This window comes from Hyla sarda, unplaced genomic scaffold, assembly GCF_029499605.1.
Source record: "Hyla sarda isolate aHylSar1 unplaced genomic scaffold, aHylSar1.hap1 scaffold_1782, whole genome shotgun sequence".
Classification (NCBI taxonomy): Eukaryota; Metazoa; Chordata; class Amphibia; order Anura; family Hylidae; genus Hyla; species Hyla sarda.
The window spans coordinates 21,699-41,488 of NW_026608427.1; the positions used below are offsets into that span (position 1 = coordinate 21,699).

At 46.3% G+C, this 19,790-nt stretch overlaps 7 non-coding genes and 2 pseudogenes across 7 annotated transcripts; all 9 read right to left on the reverse strand.

Annotated features, from left to right (window-relative positions):
- Positions 1 to 950: 950 nt before the first annotated feature.
- Positions 951 to 1,132, reverse strand: LOC130313793 (U2 spliceosomal RNA). The gene has a single exon (XR_008861655.1). It is a non-coding gene; the product is annotated as a U2 spliceosomal RNA (small nuclear RNA).
- A 693-nt stretch (positions 1,133 to 1,825) lies between these two features.
- Positions 1,826 to 1,985, reverse strand: LOC130313795 (U2 spliceosomal RNA; annotated as a pseudogene).
- Positions 1,986 to 4,070: 2,085 nt separating this feature from the next.
- On the reverse strand, positions 4,071 to 4,261 carry LOC130313788 (U2 spliceosomal RNA). Its single transcript, XR_008861651.1, has one exon. It is a non-coding gene; the product is annotated as a U2 spliceosomal RNA (small nuclear RNA).
- Positions 4,262 to 6,339: 2,078 nt separating this feature from the next.
- LOC130313790 (U2 spliceosomal RNA) lies at positions 6,340 to 6,504 on the reverse strand (annotated as a pseudogene).
- Positions 6,505 to 8,597: 2,093 nt separating this feature from the next.
- LOC130313775 (U2 spliceosomal RNA) lies at positions 8,598 to 8,788 on the reverse strand. The gene has a single exon (XR_008861639.1). It is a non-coding gene; the product is annotated as a U2 spliceosomal RNA (small nuclear RNA).
- Positions 8,789 to 10,888: 2,100 nt separating this feature from the next.
- On the reverse strand, positions 10,889 to 11,079 carry LOC130313776 (U2 spliceosomal RNA). Its single transcript, XR_008861640.1, has one exon. It is a non-coding gene; the product is annotated as a U2 spliceosomal RNA (small nuclear RNA).
- Positions 11,080 to 13,164: 2,085 nt separating this feature from the next.
- On the reverse strand, positions 13,165 to 13,355 carry LOC130313777 (U2 spliceosomal RNA). Its single transcript, XR_008861641.1, has one exon. It is a non-coding gene; the product is annotated as a U2 spliceosomal RNA (small nuclear RNA).
- A 2,080-nt stretch (positions 13,356 to 15,435) lies between these two features.
- LOC130313778 (U2 spliceosomal RNA) lies at positions 15,436 to 15,626 on the reverse strand. The gene has a single exon (XR_008861642.1). It is a non-coding gene; the product is annotated as a U2 spliceosomal RNA (small nuclear RNA).
- A 2,117-nt stretch (positions 15,627 to 17,743) lies between these two features.
- Positions 17,744 to 17,934, reverse strand: LOC130313767 (U2 spliceosomal RNA). The gene has a single exon (XR_008861632.1). It is a non-coding gene; the product is annotated as a U2 spliceosomal RNA (small nuclear RNA).
- Between the last annotated feature and the right edge of the window lie 1,856 nt (positions 17,935 to 19,790).

Here is a 19,790-nt window from a genome sequence, read left to right on the forward strand (position 1 = left end):
TTATACTGATTTTTCCTGTCTGAATTTGTCGCACAGAAAGTTGCAGGCCAAATATGTGTGACATTTCTGCGACTTTAGCTTCTAGAGCATTTTTACAACATTATACATAGGTGCTGAATACATAAAAAGCGACTGTTCAGCGACAGACAAGTCGCATCGGCTGAAAGTAGGCCAGAATGTCAGTCCATGTTGGAGCAGGTTTAGATACAGTCTAAAGTATAGATCTCAAAGTCTGTGCACAGAATTTAGCAAGGGCCTCGCACCTTCTGATGCATCAGGTAGGTGCACAATAGCATAGCCTAACCTTCTGTACTTTGGTCTATATTGATGCGGGACATAGACAGCCAGCTGATGACCAATCCATTAGTGCAATGGATGGCTGGAAGCATTTGTCTTTGCCTTTGCAATACCACAGAAGCAATGCATGGTCAATGTACAGCAATGACACACCTGTGTGAACAGCCAGGAGACCCCCCCCCCCCCCCCCATGTTATGTTACATAGTTACATAGTTAGTACGGTCGAAAAAAGACATATGTCCATCAAGTTCAACCAGGGAATTAAGGGGTAGGGGTGTGGCGCGATATTGGGGAAGGGATGAGATTTTATATTTCTTCATAAGCATTAATCTTATTTTGTCAATTAGGAACATTCAGCACCCACCCGCTATCAAGGCAGCTGCCTATCATGTCATGCCCTACGTGCACAGGTGTGCTGGCTACTCAAATGATCCAATTAAGGAGGCCATTTAGTCAGCAGCAGCAGAAGTCCTGTGCCTGGACGCTCCAACAGCGGCCAGACACAAGCAGAAGCAGAAGCAGCAGAAGCAGCAGCAGCACCACCTTTTGTTTTTTGGCTGCAGCAGCAGCAAGGCCCACAGGGCTGGCTAGCTGGCTAGCCAGCAAGCAGGTAGCAATGAAAGTAGGAATCTTTCTTTTTAACCCTGTAAGGGGGTGGTGCACTGTACCCGAAGATACTGCCATATCGGGTCAATGCATAGGGCGACGGAAGCAAGCTTCGAAATCGGCCCCCGTTCTCAAAAATCCATTTAATATATGGTCCCCAGATAGGGGACGTATCAGATATTAAACTGATAAGAACAGATTTTTTTTTTTTTTTTATCTAAAGCCGAGGAACGTGCTTTCGATTCACCCAAAGTGCAAGAAAAAGTGCAAACGTGTTACACTAAAAAAACGTGCACAAAGGATGCGGTCTATCGCAAGCCCTTCTCCGATAGGAGAGAGGCCCCCCAACAAACCTTACCCTTCGCCTCCGGACCAAAAGGTACCTGCGAGGTTCCAGGTTCGATGTCCCTTTTCGCCGAAGCTACTAGGGGACCACAAATGCTCCCGGCATCCCCCTTGGCGTTAGCCAAGGTATCTGCCCGCAGAGCCGATTACGGTAGGTACCCTGCCAAAGCAGGAGTACCCGGGGTGTTTGCAGGGAGGTGCGGAACCTAATGGCCACACACACCTCCCCTAGACCGCCAGGAGGGACACCCAGAAGGGCTACCGCATCCTGACCAATCCTGTGAACACACAACACGCAAAAAGTGACACAGTGAGACAAAAAAGAAATAAATAAGTGAATGTGTGCAGATATACTGCCCGGACATCCGGCCGGATCTATAAAAATTTCTCTGATCCTAGCCAGAAGGCCGGGAATCAAGAGGTGAGTGCCACAAGGTGAAGAGATTATGGTGCCCGTGCTTCAACTCAGTGAGTCTATTCTCCCAGTGAGTTTCGGCACCTCGGGGTCACCACTCCCCGAGGCACAAAAGTACCTCGGCTCTAGACCCTCTCAGCCTCATGGCGAGACCCGGAGGGAACAGGTCACATCGGGGCAGCCGTCGAGCTGATTCCTCAGAACCAGCCCCGGAAAGCCCCGGTACACCTGCATCCTCCATGCAGCACCCATCCCCACCAGCATGAAAACTGATAAGAACAGATACTACACTTGATCTTAGCCAAAAGGCAGAGAAGCGATAACCGTGAAAGGGGCGGGCCCAACAAGGTGCCCTTCATGGGCACTATCACTGCTTGCTGTCAGGGAGGCTGCCAGACAATTTTCCATGCACACTCTGGGCTGGGGGGCAGTCAACCACCAGTACACACAGCAGAACCTAAACCCATACCATTATTGCTAAGCAGCAAGACAGGGGCCCATTGCACTCCCACGGGGCCTTTTTAAATGCAATCCATAACCCGGATTTGCCAGGAACCCTTCTTACTCCTCCTACTTGCATGTGACACTGGGCTTAGGATCTGCATAGGAAACACACACACAAGCACACACCTACCTTTGTTGCCTGCAGATGCCTCCTTGGCTGTCCCCAAACGGTATCAAACCAACACCCACGGGAAGCTGTAAGCATAGAGGACATGCCTGCACCCCATTGGACTTACCTGTGTGGGTTAAACCCGGGTTATTTGACAACCTATGGCGGTGATGGTTCTGCTCAGGCAGAGCAGTGCTGATGCTCCTCATAAAGCTGTCGCTGCTGTGAAGGTTCTAGGTGACATCACAAATCCCTATGGTTACATACACAACAAAGCTGGGTTGTTGTTGTTTACACTCTGCAAGGCCTGTGGAAGTGAGTGACATCATAGCACTGTAGTTCTGAGGGTTCTAGATGGATGCAACAATCTCCTGTTGCTTCTATGAAGGCCATAATAGACGACATCACCAAACAGCTCCATAGTCACATACACAGCAAAGGAGAGATGTTGTTTACACCTAGTGATGTCAGTGGTATTGAGTGACATCACAGCACAGTGCTAAGGCTCCTGGGCCTGGACACAGCAGCGGCTGCAATATCTCAACGGAGAATACGTTTATATATATGTGTGTGTGTGCGCGTATATATATATATATATATATATATATATATATATATTTCTCCGCCGAAATCACTTTTAAACCCATTTCCACCTTTTTTTCCCTTCTCTTCCTCTTACTTTTTTTTCACGTTTTTTTACGTTTTTCTCCTTTTCGCCTCTTTTCTGGGCGTATTATTCTTCTTTTTCTTCTTTTTTTTCGTCTAATGCATACCCCATCAGTGCAGCAATGCTTATTCAATACCGCCAGCAGATGGAGACACTGGGGGATAATTTTCTAAGGATTTATACTGATTTTTCCTGTCTGAATTTGTCGCACAGAAAGTTGCAGGCCAAATATGTGTGACATTTCTGCGACTTTAGCTTCTAGAGCATTTTTACAACATTATACATAGGTGCTGAATACATAAAAAGCGACTGTTCAGCGACAGACAAGTCGCATCGGCTGAAAGTAGGCCAGAATGTCAGTCCATGTTGGAGCAGGTTTAGATACAGTCTAAAGTATAGATCTCAAAGTCTGTGCACAGAATTTAGCAAGGGCCTCGCACCTTCTGATGCATCAGGTAGGTGCACAATAGCATAGCCTAACCCTCTGTACTTTGGTCTATATTGATGCGGGACATAGACAGCCAGCTGATGACCAATCCATTAGTGCAATGGATGGCTGGAAGCATTTGTCTTTGCCTTTGCAATACCACAGAAGCAATGCATGGTCAATGTACAGCAATGACACACCTGTGTGAACAGCCAGGAGACCCCCCCCCCCCCCCCATGTTATGTTACATAGTTACATAGTTAGTACGGTCGAAAAAAGACATATGTCCATCAAGTTCAACCAGGGAATTAAGGGGTAGGGGTGTGGCGCGATATTGGGGAAGGGATGAGATTTTATATTTCTTCATAAGCATTAATCTTATTTTGTCAATTAGGAACATTCAGCACCCACCCGCTATCAAGGCAGCTGCCTATCATGTCATGCCCTACCTGCACAGGTGTGCTGGCTACTCAAATGATCCAATTAAGGAGGCCATTTAGTCAGCAGCAGCAGAAGTCCTGTGCCTGGACGCTCCAACAGCGGCCAGACACAAGCAGAAGCAGAAGCAGCAGAAGCAGCAGCAGCACCACCTTTTGTTTTTTGGCTGCAGCAGCAGCAAGGCCCACAGGGCTGGCTAGCTGGCTAGCCAGCAAGCAGGTAGCAATGAAAGTAGGAATCTTTCTTTTTAACCCTGTAAGGGGGTGGTGCACTGTACCCGAAGATACTGCCATATCGGGTCAATGCATAGGGCGACGGAAGCAAGCTTCGAAATCGGCCCCCGTTCTCAAAAATCCATTTAATATATGGTCCCCAGATAGGGGACGTATCAGATATTAAACTGATAAGAACAGATACTACACTTGATCTTAGCCAAAAGGCAGAGAAGCGATAACCGTGAAAGGGGCGGGCCCAACAAGGTGCCCTTCATGGGCACTATCACTGCTTGCTGTCAGGGAGGCTGCCAGACAATTTTCCATGCACACTCTGGGCTGGGGGGCAGTCAACCACCAGTACACACAGCAGAACCTAAACCCATACCATTATTGCTAAGCAGCAAGACAGGGGCCCATTGCACTCCCACGGGGCCTTTTTAAATGCAATCCATAACCCGGATTTGCCAGGAACCCTTCTTACTCCTCCTACTTGCATGTGACACTGGGCTTAGGATCTGCATAGGAAACACACACACAAGCACACACCTACCTTTGTTGCCTGCAGATGCCTCCTTGGCTGTCCCCAAACGGTATCAAACCAACACCCACGGGAAGCTGTAAGCATAGAGGACATGCCTGCACCCCATTGGACTTACCTGTGTGGGTTAAACCCGGGTTATTTGACAACCTATGGCGGTGATGGTTCTGCTCAGGCAGAGCAGTGCTGATGCTCCTCATAAAGCTGTCGCTGCTGTGAAGGTTCTAGGTGACATCACAAATCCCTATGGTTACATACACAACAAAGCTGGGTTGTTGTTGTTTACACTCTGCAAGGCCTGTGGAAGTGAGTGACATCATAGCACTGTAGTTCTGAGGGTTCTAGATGGATGCAACAATCTCCTGTTGCTTCTATGAAGGCCATAATAGACGACATCACCAAACAGCTCCATAGTCACATACACAGCAAAGGAGAGATGTTGTTTACACCTAGTGATGTCAGTGGTATTGAGTGACATCACAGCACAGTGCTAAGGCTCCTGGGCCTGGACACAGCAGCGGCTGCAATATCTCAACGGAGAATACGTTTATATATATGTGTGTGTGTGCGCGTATATATATATATATATATATATATATATATATATATTTCTCCGCCGAAATCACTTTTAAACCCATTTCCACCTTTTTTTCCCTTCTCTTCCTCTTACTTTTTTTTCACGTTTTTTTACGTTTTTCTCCTTTTCGCCTCTTTTCTGGGCGTATTATTCTTCTTTTTCTTCTTTTTTTTCGTCTAATGCATACCCCATCAGTGCAGCAATGCTTATTCAATACCGCCAGCAGATGGAGACACTGGGGGATAATTTTCTAAGGATTTATACTGATTTTTCCTGTCTGAATTTGTCGCACAGAAAGTTGCAGGCCAAATATGTGTGACATTTCTGCGACTTTAGCTTCTAGAGCATTTTTACAACATTATACATAGGTGCTGAATACATAAAAAGCGACTGTTCAGCGACAGACAAGTCGCATCGGCTGAAAGTAGGCCAGAATGTCAGTCCATGTTGGAGCAGGTTTAGATACAGTCTAAAGTATAGATCTCAAAGTCTGTGCACAGAATTTAGCAAGGGCCTCGCACCTTCTGATGCATCAGGTAGGTGCACAATAGCATAGCCTAACCCTCTGTACTTTGGTCTATATTGATGCGGGACATAGACAGCCAGCTGATGACCAATCCATTAGTGCAATGGATGGCTGGAAGCATTTGTCTTTGCCTTTGCAATACCACAGAAGCAATGCATGGTCAATGTACAGCAATGACACACCTGTGTGAACAGCCAGGAGACCCCCCCCCCCCCCCATGTTATGTTACATAGTTACATAGTTAGTACGGTCGAAAAAAGACATATGTCCATCAAGTTCAACCAGGGAATTAAGGGGTAGGGGTGTGGCGCGATATTGGGGAAGGGATGAGATTTTATATTTCTTCATAAGCATTAATCTTATTTTGTCAATTAGGAACATTCAGCACCCACCCGCTATCAAGGCAGCTGCCTATCATGTCATGCCCTACCTGCACAGGTGTGCTGGCTACTCAAATGATCCAATTAAGGAGGCCATTTAGTCAGCAGCAGCAGAAGTCCTGTGCCTGGACGCTCCAACAGCGGCCAGACACAAGCAGAAGCAGCAGAAGCAGCAGCAGCACCACCTTTTGTTTTTTGGCTGCAGCAGCAGCAAGGCCCACAGGGCTGGCTAGCTGGCTAGCCAGCAAGCAGGTAGCAATGAAAGTAGGAATCTTTCTTTTTAACCCTGTAAGGGGGTGGTGCACTGTACCCGAAGATACTGCCATATCGGGTCAATGCATCGGCCCCCGTTCTCAAAAATCCATTTAATATATGGTCCCCAGATAGGGGACGTATCAGATATTAAACTGATAAGAACAGATACTACACTTGATCTTAGCCAAAAGGCCGAGAAGCGATAACCGTGAAAGGGGCGGGCCCAACAAGGTGCCCTTCATGGGCACTATCACTGCTTGCTGTCAGGGAGGCTGCCAGACAATTTTCCATGCACACTCTGGGCTGGGGGGCAGTCAACCACCAGTACACACAGCAGAACCTAAACCCATACCATTATTGCTAAGCAGCAAGACAGGGGCCCATTGCACTCCCACGGGGCCTTTTTAAATGCAATCCATAACCCGGATTTGCCAGGAACCCTTCTTACTCCTCCTACTTGCATGTGACACTGGGCTTAGGATCTGCATAGGAAACACACACACAAGCACACACCTACCTTTGTTGCCTGCAGATGCCTCCTTGGCTGTCCCCAAACGGTATCAAACCAACACCCACGGGAAGCTGTAAGCATAGAGGACATGCCTTCACCCCATTGGACTTACCTGTGTGGGTTAAACCCGGGTTATTTGACAACCTATGGCGGTGATGGTTCTGCTCAGGCAGAGCAGTGCTGATGCTCCTCATAAAGCTGTCGCTGCTGTGAAGGTTCTAGGTGACATCACAAATCCCTATGCTTACATACACAACAAAGCTGGGTTGTTGTTGTTTACACTCTGCAAGGCCTGTGGAAGTGAGTGACATCATAGCACTGTAGTTCTGAGGGTTCTAGATGGATGCAACAATCTCCTGTTGCTTCTATGAAGGCCATAATAGACGACATCACCAAACAGCTCCATAGTCACATACACAGCAAAGGAGAGATGTTGTTTACACCTAGTGATGTCAGTGGTATTGAGTGACATCACAGCACAGTGCTAAGGCTCCTGGGCCTGGACACAGCAGCGGCTGCAATATCTCAACGGAGAATACGTTTATATATATGTGTGTGTGTGCGCGTATATATATATATATATATATATATATATATATATATATATTTCTCCGCCGAAATCACTTTTAAACCCATTTCCACCTTTTTTTCCCTTCTCTTCCTCTTACTTTTTTTTCACGTTTTTTTTACGTTTTTCTCCTTTTCGCCTCTTTTCTGGGCGTATTATTCTTCTTTTTCTTCTTTTTTTTCGTCTAATGCATACCCCATCAGTGCAGCAATGCTTATTCAATACCGCCAGCAGATGGAGACACTGGGGGATAATTTTCTAAGGATTTATACTGATTTTTCCTGTCTGAATTTGTCGCACAGAAAGTTGCAGGCCAAATATGTGTGACATTTCTGCGACTTTAGCTTCTAGAGCATTTTTACAACATTATACATAGGTGCTGAATACATAAAAAGCGACTGTTCAGCGACAGACAAGTCGCATCGGCTGAAAGTAGGCCAGAATGTCAGTGCATGTTGGAGCAGGTTTAGATACAGTCTAAAGTATAGATCTCAAAGTCTGTGCACAGAATTTAGCAAGGGCCTCGCACCTTCTGATGCATCAGGTAGGTGCACAATAGCATAGCCTAACCCTCTGTACTTTGGTCTATATTGATGCGGGACATAGACAGCCAGCTGATGACCAATCCATTAGTGCAATGGATGGCTGGAAGCATTTGTCTTTGCCTTTGCAATACCACAGAAGCAATGCATGGTCAATGTACAGCAATGACACACCTGTGTGAACAGCCAGGAGACCCCCCCCCCCCCCCCCCCATGTTATGTTACATAGTTACATAGTTAGTACGGTCGAAAAAAGACATATGTCCATCAAGTTCAACCAGGGAATTAAGGGGTAGGGGTGTGGCGCGATATTGGGGAAGGGATGAGATTTTATATTTCTTCATAAGCATTAATCTTATTTTGTCAATTAGGAACATTCAGCACCCACCCGCTATCAAGGCAGCTGCCTATCATGTCATGCCCTACCTGCACAGGTGTGCTGGCTACTCAAATGATCCAATTAAGGAGGCCATTTAGTCAGCAGCAGCAGAAGTCCTGTGCCTGGACGCTCCAACAGCGGCCAGACACAAGCAGAAGCAGAAGCAGCAGAAGCAGCAGCAGCACCACCTTTTGTTTTTTGGCTGCAGCAGCAGCAAGGCCCACAGGGCTGGCTAGCTGGCTAGCCAGCAAGCAGGTAGCAATGAAAGTAGGAATCTTTCTTTTTAACCCTGTAAGGGGGTGGTGCACTGTACCCGAAGATACTGCCATATCGGGTCAATGCATAGGGCGACGGAAGCAAGCTTCGAAATCGGCCCCCGTTCTCAAAAATCCATTTAATATATGGTCCCCAGATAGGGGACGTATCAGATATTAAACTGATAAGAACAGATACTACACTTGATCTTAGCCAAAAGGCCGAGAAGCGATAACCGTGAAAGGGGCGGGCCCAACAAGGTGCCCTTCATGGGCACTATCACTGCTTGCTGTCAGGGAGGCTGCCAGACAATTTTCCATGCACACTCTGGGCTGGGGGGCAGTCAACCACCAGTACACACAGCAGAACCTAAACCCATACCATTATTGCTAAGCAGCAAGACAGGGGCCCATTGCACTCCCACGGGGCCTTTTTAAATGCAATCCATAACCCGGATTTGCCAGGAACCCTTCTTACTCCTCCTACTTGCATGTGACACTGGGCTTAGGATCTGCATAGGAAACACACACACAAGCACACACCTACCTTTGTTGCCTGCAGATGCCTCCTTGGCTGTCCCCAAACGGTATCAAACCAACACCCACGGGAAGCTGTAAGCATAGAGGACATGCCTGCACCCCATTGGACTTACCTGTGTGGGTTAAACCCGGGTTATTTGACAACCTATGGCGGTGATGGTTCTGCTCAGGCAGAGCAGTGCTGATGCTCCTCATAAAGCTGTCGCTGCTGTGAAGGTTCTAGGTGACATCACAAATCCCTATGGTTACATACACAACAAAGCTGGGTTGTTGTTGTTTACACTCTGCAAGGCCTGTGGAAGTGAGTGACATCATAGCACTGTAGTTCTGAGGGTTCTAGATGGATGCAACAATCTCCTGTTGCTTCTATGAAGGCCATAATAGACGACATCACCAAACAGCTCCATAGTCACATACACAGCAAAGGAGAGATGTTGTTTACACCTAGTGATGTCAGTGGTATTGAGTGACATCACAGCACAGTGCTAAGGCTCCTGGGCCTGGACACAGCAGCGGCTGCAATATCTCAACGGAGAATACGTTTATATATATGTGTGTGTGTGCGCGTATATATATATATATATATATATATATATATATATATATATATATACATTTCTCCGCCGAAATCACTTTTAAACCCATTTCCACCTTTTTTTCCCTTCTCTTCCTCTTACTTTTTTTTCACGTTTTTTTACGTTTTTCTCCTTTTCGCCTCTTTTCTGGGCGTATTATTCTTCTTTTTCTTCTTTTTTTTCGTCTAATGCATACCCCATCAGTGCAGCAATGCTTATTCAATACCGCCAGCAGATGGAGACACTGGGGGATAATTTTCTAAGGATTTATACTGATTTTTCCTGTCTGAATTTGTCGCACAGAAAGTTGCAGGCCAAATATGTGTGACATTTCTGCGACTTTAGCTTCTAGAGCATTTTTACAACATTATACATAGGTGCTGAATACATAAAAAGCGACTGTTCAGCGACAGACAAGTCGCATCGGCTGAAAGTAGGCCAGAATGTCAGTCCATGTTGGAGCAGGTTTAGATACAGTCTAAAGTATAGATCTCAAAGTCTGTGCACAGAATTTAGCAAGGGCCTCGCACCTTCTGATGCATCAGGTAGGTGCACAATAGCATAGCCTAACCTTCTGTACTTTGGTCTATATTGATGCGGGACATAGACAGCCAGCTGATGACCAATCCATTAGTGCAATGGATGGCTGGAAGCATTTGTCTTTGCCTTTGCAATACCACAGAAGCAATGCATGGTCAATGTACAGCAATGACACACCTGTGTGAACAGCCAGGAGACCCCCCCCCCCCCCCCCCCATGTTATGTTACATAGTTACATAGTTAGTACGGTCGAAAAAAGACATATGTCCATCAAGTTCAACCAGGGAATTAAGGGGTAGGGGTGTGGCGCGATATTGGGGAAGGGATGAGATTTTATATTTCTTCATAAGCATTAATCTTATTTTGTCAATTAGGAACATTCAGCACCCACCCGCTATCAAGGCAGCTGCCTATCATGTCATGCCCTACCTGCACAGGTGTGCTGGCTACTCAAATGATCCAATTAAGGAGGCCATTTAGTCAGCAGCAGCAGAAGTCCTGTGCCTGGACGCTCCAACAGCGGCCAGACACAAGCAGAAGCAGAAGCAGCAGAAGCAGCAGCAGCACCACCTTTTGTTTTTTGGCTGCAGCAGCAGCAAGGCCCACAGGGCTGGCTAGCTGGCTAGCCAGCAAGCAGGTAGCAATGAAAGTAGGAATCTTTCTTTTTAACCCTGTAAGGGGGTGGTGCACTGTACCCGAAGATACTGCCATATCGGGTCAATGCATAGGGCGACGGAAGCAAGCTTCGAAATCGGCCCCCGTTCTCAAAAATCCATTTAATATATGGTCCCCAGATAGGGGACGTATCAGATATTAAACTGATAAGAACAGATACTACACTTGATCTTAGCCAAAAGGCCGAGAAGCGATAACCGTGAAAGGGGCGGGCCCAACAAGGTGCCCTTCATGGGCACTATCACTGCTTGCTGTCAGGGAGGCTGCCAGACAATTTTCCATGCACACTCTGGGCTGGGGGGTAGTCAACCACCAGTACACACAGCAGAACCTAAACCCATACCATTATTGCTAAGCAGCAAGACAGGGGCCCATTGCACTCCCACGGGGCCTTTTTAAATGCAATCCATAACCCGGATTTGCCAGGAACCCTTCTTACTCCTCCTACTTGCATGTGACACTGGGCTTAGGATCTGCATAGGAAACACACACACAAGCACACACCTACCTTTGTTGCCTGCAGATGCCTCCTTGGCTGTCCCCAAACGGTATCAAACCAACACCCACGGGAAGCTGTAAGCATAGAGGACATGCCTGCACCCCATTGGACTTACCTGTGTGGGTTAAACCCGGGTTATTTGACAACCTATGGCGGTGATGGTTCTGCTCAGGCAGAGCAGTGCTGATGCTCCTCATAAAGCTGTCGCTGCTGTGAAGGTTCTAGGTGACATCACAAATCCCTATGGTTACATACACAACAAAGCTGGGTTGTTGTTGTTTACACTCTGCAAGGCCTGTGGAAGTGAGTGACATCATAGCACTGTAGTTCTGAGGGTTCTAGATGGATGCAACAATCTCCTGTTGCTTCTATGAAGGCCATAATAGACGACATCACCAAACAGCTCCATAGTCACATACACAGCAAAGGAGAGATGTTGTTTACACCTAGTGATGTCAGTGGTATTGAGTGACATCACAGCACAGTGCTAAGGCTCCTGGGCCTGGACACAGCAGCGGCTGCAATATCTCAACGGAGAATACGTTTATATATATGTGTGTGTGTGCGCGTATATATATATATATATATATATATATATATATATATATTTCTCCGCCGAAATCACTTTTAAACCCATTTCCACCTTTTTTTCCCTTCTCTTCCTCTTACTTTTTTTTCACGTTTTTTTACGTTTTTCTCCTTTTCGCCTCTTTTCTGGGCGTATTATTCTTCTTTTTCTTCTTTTTTTTCGTCTAATGCATACCCCATCAGTGCAGCAATGCTTATTCAATACCGCCAGCAGATGGAGACACTGGGGGATAATTTTCTAAGGATTTATACTGATTTTTCCTGTCTGAATTTGTCGCACAGAAAGTTGCAGGCCAAATATGTGTGACATTTCTGCGACTTTAGCTTCTAGAGCATTTTTACAACATTATACATAGGTGATGAATACATAAAAAGCGACTGTTCAGCGACAGACAAGTCGCATCGGCTGAAAGTAGGCCAGAATGTCAGTCCATGTTGGAGCAGGTTTAGATACAGTCTAAAGTATAGATCTCAAAGTCTGTGCACAGAATTTAGCAAGGGCCTCGCACCTTCTGATGCATCAGGTAGGTGCACAATAGCATAGCCTAACCCTCTGTACTTTGGTCTATATTGATGCGGGACATAGACAGCCAGCTGATGACCAATCCATTAGTGCAATGGATGGCTGGAAGCATTTGTCTTTGCCTTTGCAATACCACAGAAGCAATGCATGGTCAATGTACAGCAATGACACACCTGTGTGAACAGCCAGGAGACCCCCCCCCCCCCCATGTTATGTTACATAGTTACATAGTTAGTACGGTCGAAAAAAGACATATGTCCATCAAGTTCAACCAGGGAATTAAGGGGTAGGGGTGTGGCGCGATATTGGGGAAGGGATGAGATTTTATATTTCTTCATAAGCATTAATCTTATTTTGTCAATTAGGAACATTCAGCACCCACCCGCTATCAAGGCAGCTGCCTATCATGTCATGCCCTACCTGCACAGGTGTGCTGGCTACTCAAATGATCCAATTAAGGAGGCCATTTAGTCAGCAGCAGCAGAAGTCCTGTGCCTGGACGCTCCAACAGCGGCCAGACACAAGCAGAAGCAGAAGCAGCAGAAGCAGCAGCAGCACCACCTTTTGTTTTTTGGCTGCAGCAGCAGCAAGGCCCACAGGGCTGGCTAGCTGGCTAGCCAGCAAGCAGGTAGCAATGAAAGTAGGAATCTTTCTTTTTAACCCTGTAAGGGGGTGGTGCACTGTACCCGAAGATACTGCCATATCGGGTCAATGCATAGGGCGACGGAAGCAAGCTTCGAAATCGGCCCCCGTTCTCAAAAATCCATTTAATATATGGTCCCCAGATAGGGGACGTATCAGATATTAAACTGATAAGAACAGATACTACACTTGATCTTAGCCAAAAGGCCGAGAAGCGATAACCGTGAAAGGGGCGGGCCCAACAAGGTGCCCTTCATGGGCACTATCACTGCTTGCTGTCAGGGAGGCTGCCAGACAATTTTCCATGCACACTCTGGGCTGGGGGGCAGTCAACCACCAGTACACACAGCAGAACCTAAACCCATACCATTATTGCTAAGCAGCAAGACAGGGGCCCATTGCACTCCCACGGGGCCTTTTTAAATGCAATCCATAACCCGGATTTGCCAGGAACCCTTCTTACTCCTCCTACTTGCATGTGACACTGGGCTTAGGATCTGCATAGGAAACACACACACAAGCACACACCTACCTTTGTTGCCTGCAGATGCCTCCTTGGCTGTCCCCAAACGGTATCAAACCAACACCCACGGGAAGCTGTAAGCATAGAGGACATGCCTGCACCCCATTGGACTTACCTGTGTGGGTTAAACCCAGGTTATTTGACAACCTATGGCGGTGATGGTTCTGCTCAGGCAGAGCAGTGCTGATGCTCCTCATAAAGCTGTCGCTGCTGTGAAGGTTCTAGGTGACATCACAAATCCCTATGGTTACATACACAACAAAGCTGGGTTGTTGTTGTTTACACTCTGCAAGGCCTGTGGAAGTGAGTGACATCATAGCACTGTAGTTCTGAGGGTTCTAGATGGATGCAACAATCTCCTGTTGCTTCTATGAAGGCCATAATAGACGACATCACCAAACAGCTCCATAGTCACATACACAGCAAAGGAGAGATGTTGTTTACACCTAGTGATGTCAGTGGTATTGAGTGACATCACAGCACAGTGCTAAGGCTCCTGGGCCTGGACACAGCAGCGGCTGCAATATCTCAACGGAGAATACGTTTATATATATGTGTGTGTGTGCGCGTATATATATATATATATATATATATATATATATATTTCTCCGCCGAAATCACTTTTAAACCCATTTCCACCTTTTTTTCCCTTCTCTTCCTCTTACTTTTTTTTCACGTTTTTTTACGTTTTTCTCCTTTTCGCCTCTTTTCTGGGCGTATTATTCTTCTTTTTCTTCTTTTTTTTCGTCTAATGCATACCCCATCAGTGCAGCAATGCTTATTCAATACCGCCAGCAGATGGAGACACTGGGGGATAATTTTCTAAGGATTTATACTGATTTTTCCTGTCTGAATTTGTCGCACAGAAAGTTGCAGGCCAAATATGTGTGACATTTCTGCGACTTTAGCTTCTAGAGCATTTTTACAACATTATACATAGGTGCTGAATACATAAAAAGCGACTGTTCAGCGACAGACAAGTCGCATCGGCTGAAAGTAGGCCAGAATGTCAGTCCATGTTGGAGCAGGTTTAGATACAGTCTAAAGTATAGATCTCAAAGTCTGTGCACAGAATTTAGCAAGGGCCTCGCACCTTCTGATGCATCAGGTAGGTGCACAATAGCATAGCCTAACCCTCTGTACTTTGGTCTATATTGATGCGGGACATAGACAGCCAGCTGATGACCAATCCATTAGTGCAATGGATGGCTGGAAGCATTTGTCTTTGCCTTTGCAATACCACAGAAGCAATGCATGGTCAATTTACAGCAATGACACACCTGTGTGAACAGCCAGGAGACCCCCCCCCCCCCATGTTATGTTACATAGTTACATAGTTAGTACGGTCGAAAAAAGACATATGTCCATCAAGTTCAACCAGGGAATTAAGGGGTAGGGGTGTGGCGCGATATTGGGGAAGGGATGAGATTTTATATTTCTTCATAAGCATTAATCTTATTTTGTCAATTAGGAACATTCAGCACCCACCCGCTATCAAGGCAGCTGCCTATCATGTCATGCCCTACCTGCACAGGTGTGCTGGCTACTCAAATGATCCAATTAAGGAGGCCATTTAGTCAGCAGCAGCAGAAGTCCTGTGCCTGGACGCTCCAACAGCGGCCAGACACAAGCAGAAGCAGAAGCAGCAGAAGCAGCAGCAGCACCACCTTTTGTTTTTTGGCTGCAGCAGCAGCAAGGCCCACAGGGCTGGCTAGCTGGCTAGCCAGCAAGCAGGTAGCAATGAAAGTAGGAATCTTTCTTTTTAACCCTGTAAGGGGGTGGTGCACTGTACCCGAAGATACTGCCATATCGGGTCAATGCATAGGGCGACGGAAGCAAGCTTCGAAATCGGCCCCCGTTCTCAAAAATCCATTTAATATATGGTCCCCAGATAGGGGACGTATCAGATATTAAACTGATAAGAACAGATACTACACTTGATCTTAGCCAAAAGGCCGAGAAGCGATAACCGTGAAAGGGGCGGGCCCAACAAGGTGCCCTTCATGGGCACTATCACTGCTTGCTGTCAGGGAGGCTGCCAGACAATTTTCCATGCACACTCTGGGCTGGGGGGCAGTCAACCACCAGTACACACAGCAGAACCTAAACCCATACCATTATTGCTAAGCAGCAAGATAGGGGCCCATTGCACTCCCACGGGGCCTTTTTAAATGCAATCCATAACCCGGATTTGTCAGGAACCCTTCTTACTCCTCCTACTTGCATGTGACACTGGGCTTAGGATCTGCATAGGAAACACACATTAGGATCTGCATAGGAAACACACACACAAGCACACACCTACCTTTGTTGCCTGCAGATGCCTCCTTGGCTGTCCCCAAACGGTATCAAACCAACACCCACGGGAAGCTGTAAGCATAGAGGACATGCCTGCACCCCATTGGACTTACCTGTGTGGGTTAAACCCGGGTTATTTGACAACCTATGGCGGTGATGGTTCTGCTCAGGCAGAGCAGTGCTGATGCTCCTCATAAAGCTGTCGCTGCTGTGAAGGTTCTAGGTGACATCACAAATCCCTATGGTTACATACACAACAAAGCTGGGTTGTTGTTGTTTACACTCTGCAAGGCCTGTGGAAGTGAGTGACATCATAGCACTGTAGTTCTGAGGGTTCTAGATGGATGCAACAATCTCCTGTTGCTTCTATGAAGGCCATAATAGACGACATCACCAAACAGCTCCATAGTCACATACACAGCAAAGGAGAGATGTTGTTTACACCTAGTGATGTCAGTGGTATTGAGTGACATCACAGCACAGTGCTAAGGCTCCTGGGCCTGGACACAGCAGCGGCTGCAATATCTCAACGGAGAATACGTTTATATATATGTGTGTGTGTGCGCGTATATATATATATATATATATATATATATATATATATATATATATTTCTCCGCCGAAATCACTTTTAAACCCATTTCCACCTTTTTTTCCCTTCTCTTCCTCTTACTTTTTTTTCACGTTTTTTTACGTTTTTCTCCTTTTCGCCTCTTTTCTGGGCGTATTATTCTTCTTTTTCTTCTTTTTTTTCGTCTAATGCATACCCCATCAGTGCAGCAATGCTTATTCAATACCGCCAGCAGATGGAGACACTGGGGGATAATTTTCTAAGGATTTATACTGATTTTTCCTGTCTGAATTTGTCGCACAGAAAGTTGCAGGCCATATATGTGTGACATTTCTGCGACTTTAGCTTCTAGAGCATTTTTACAACATTATACATAGGTGCTGAATACATAAAAAGCGACTGTTCAGCGACAGACAAGTCGCATCGGCTGAAAGTAGGCCAGAATGTCAGTCCATGTTGGAGCAGGTTTAGATACAGTCTAAAGTATAGATCTCAAAGTCTGTGCACAGAATTTATCAAGGGCCTCGCACCTTCTGATGCATCAGGTAGGTGCACAATAGCATAGCCTAACCCTCTGTACTTTGGTCTATATTGATGCGGGACATAGACAGCCAGCTGATGACCAATCCATTAGTGCAATGGATGGCTGGAAGCATTTGTCTTTGCCTTTGCAATACCACAGAAGCAATGCATGGTCAATGTACAGCAATGACACACCTGTGTGAACAGCCAGGAGACCCCCCCCCCCCCCCATGTTATGTTACATAGTTACATAGTTAGTACGGTCGAAAAAAGACATATGTCCATCAAGTTCAACCAGGGAATTAAGGGGTAGGGGTGTGGCGCGATATTGGGGAAGGGATGAGATTTTATATTTCTTCATAAGCATTAATCTTATTTTGTCAATTAGGAACATTCAGCACCCACCCGCTATCAAGGCAGCTGCCTATCATGTCATGCCCTACCTGCACAGGTGTGCTGGCTACTCAAATGATCCAATTAAGGAGGCCATTTAGTCAGCAGCAGCAGAAGTCCTGTGCCTGGACGCTCCAACAGCGGCCAGACACAAGCAGAAGCAGAAGCAGCAGAAGCAGCAGCAGCACCACCTTTTGTTTTTTGGCTGCAGCAGCAGCAAGGCCCACAGGGCTGGCTAGCTGGCTAGCCAGCAAGCAGGTAGCAATGAAAGTAGGAATCTTTCTTTTTAACCCTGTAAGGGGGTGGTGCACTGTACCCGAAGATACTGCCATATCGGGTCAATGCATAGGGCGACGGAAGCAAGCTTCAAAATCGGCCCCCGTTCTCAAAAATCCATTTAATATATGGTCCCCAGATAGGGGACGTATCAGATATTAAACTGATAAGAACAGATACTACACTTGATCTTAGCCAAAAGGCCGAGAAGCGATAACCGTGAAAGGGGCGGGCCCAACAAGGTGCCCTTCATGGGCACTATCACTGCTTGCTGTCAGGGAGGCTGCCAGACAATTTTCCATGCACACTCTGGGCTGGGGGGCAGTCAACCACCAGTACACACAGCAGAACCTAAACCCATACCATTATTGCTAAGCAGCAAGACAGGGGCCCATTGCACTCCCACGGGGCCTTTTTAAATGCAATCCATAACCCGGATTTGCCAGGAACCCTTCTTACTCCTCCTACTTGCATGTGACACTGGGCTTAGGATCTGCATAGGAAACACACACACAAGCACACACCTACCTTTGTTGCCTGCAGATGCCTCCTTGGCTGTCCCCAAACGGTATCAAACCAACACCCACGGGAAGCTGTAAGCATAGAGGACATGCCTGCACCCCATTGGACTTACCTGTGTGGGTTAAACCCGGGTTATTTGACAACCTATGGCGGTGATGGTTCTGCTCAGGCAGAGCAGTGCTGATGCTCCTCATAAAGCTGTCGCTGCTGTGAAGGTTCTAGGTGACATCACAAATCCCTATGGTTACATACACAACAAAGCTGGGTTGTTGTTGTTTACACTCTGCAAGGCCTGTGGAAGTGAGTGACATCATAGCACTGTAGTTCTGAGGGTTCTAGATGGATGCAACAATCTCCTGTTGCTTCTATGAAGGCCATAATAGACGACATCACCAAACAGCTCCATAGTCACATACACAGCAAAGGAGAGATGTTGTTTACACCTAGTGATGTCAGTGGTATTGAGTGACATCACAGCACAGTGCTAAGGCTCCTGGGCCTGGACACAGCAGCGGCTGCAATATCTCAACGGAGAATACGTTTATATATATATGTGTGTGTGTGCGCGTATATATATATATATATATATATATATATATATATATATATATATTTCTCCGCCGAAATCACTTTTAAACCCATTTCCACCTTTTTTTCCCTTCTCTTCCTCTTACTTTTTTTTCCCGTTTTTTTACGTTTTTCTCCTTTCCGCCTCTTTTCTGGGCGTATTATTCTTCTTTTTCTTCTTTTTTTTCGTCTAATGCATACCCCATCAGTGCAGCAATGCTTATTCAATACCGCCAGCAGATGGAGACACTGGGGGATAATTTTCTAAGGATTTATACAGATTTTTCCTGTCTGAATTTGTCGCACAGAAAGTTGCAGGCCAAATATGTGTGACATTTCTGCGACTTTAGCTTCTAGAGCATTTTTACAACATTATACATAGGTGCTGAATACATAAAAAGCGACTGTTCAGCGACAGACAAGTCGCATCGGCTGAAAGTAGGCCAGAATGTCAGTCCATGTTGGAGCAGGTTTAGATACAGTCTAAAGTATAGATCTCAAAGTCTGTGCACAGAATTTAGCAAGGGCCTCGCACCTTCTGATGCATCAGGTAGGTGCACAATAGCATAGCCTAACCCTCTGTACTTTGGTCTATATTGATGCGGGACATAGACAGCCAGCTGATGACGAATCCATTAGTGCAATGGATGGCTGGAAGCATTTGTCTTTGCCTTTGCAATACCACAGAAGCAATGCATGGTCAATGTACAGCAATGACACACCTGTGTGAACAGCCAGGAGACCCCCCCCCCCCCCATGTTATGTTACATAGTTACATAGTTAGTACGGTCGAAAAAAGACATATGTCCATCAAGTTCAACCAGGGAATTAAGGGGTAGGGGTGTGGCGCGATATTGGGGAAGGGATGAGATTTTATATTTCTTCATAAGCATTAATCTTATTTTGTCAATTAGGAACATTCAGCACCCACCCGCTATCAAGGCAGCTGCCTATCATGTCATGCCCTACCTGCACAGGTGTG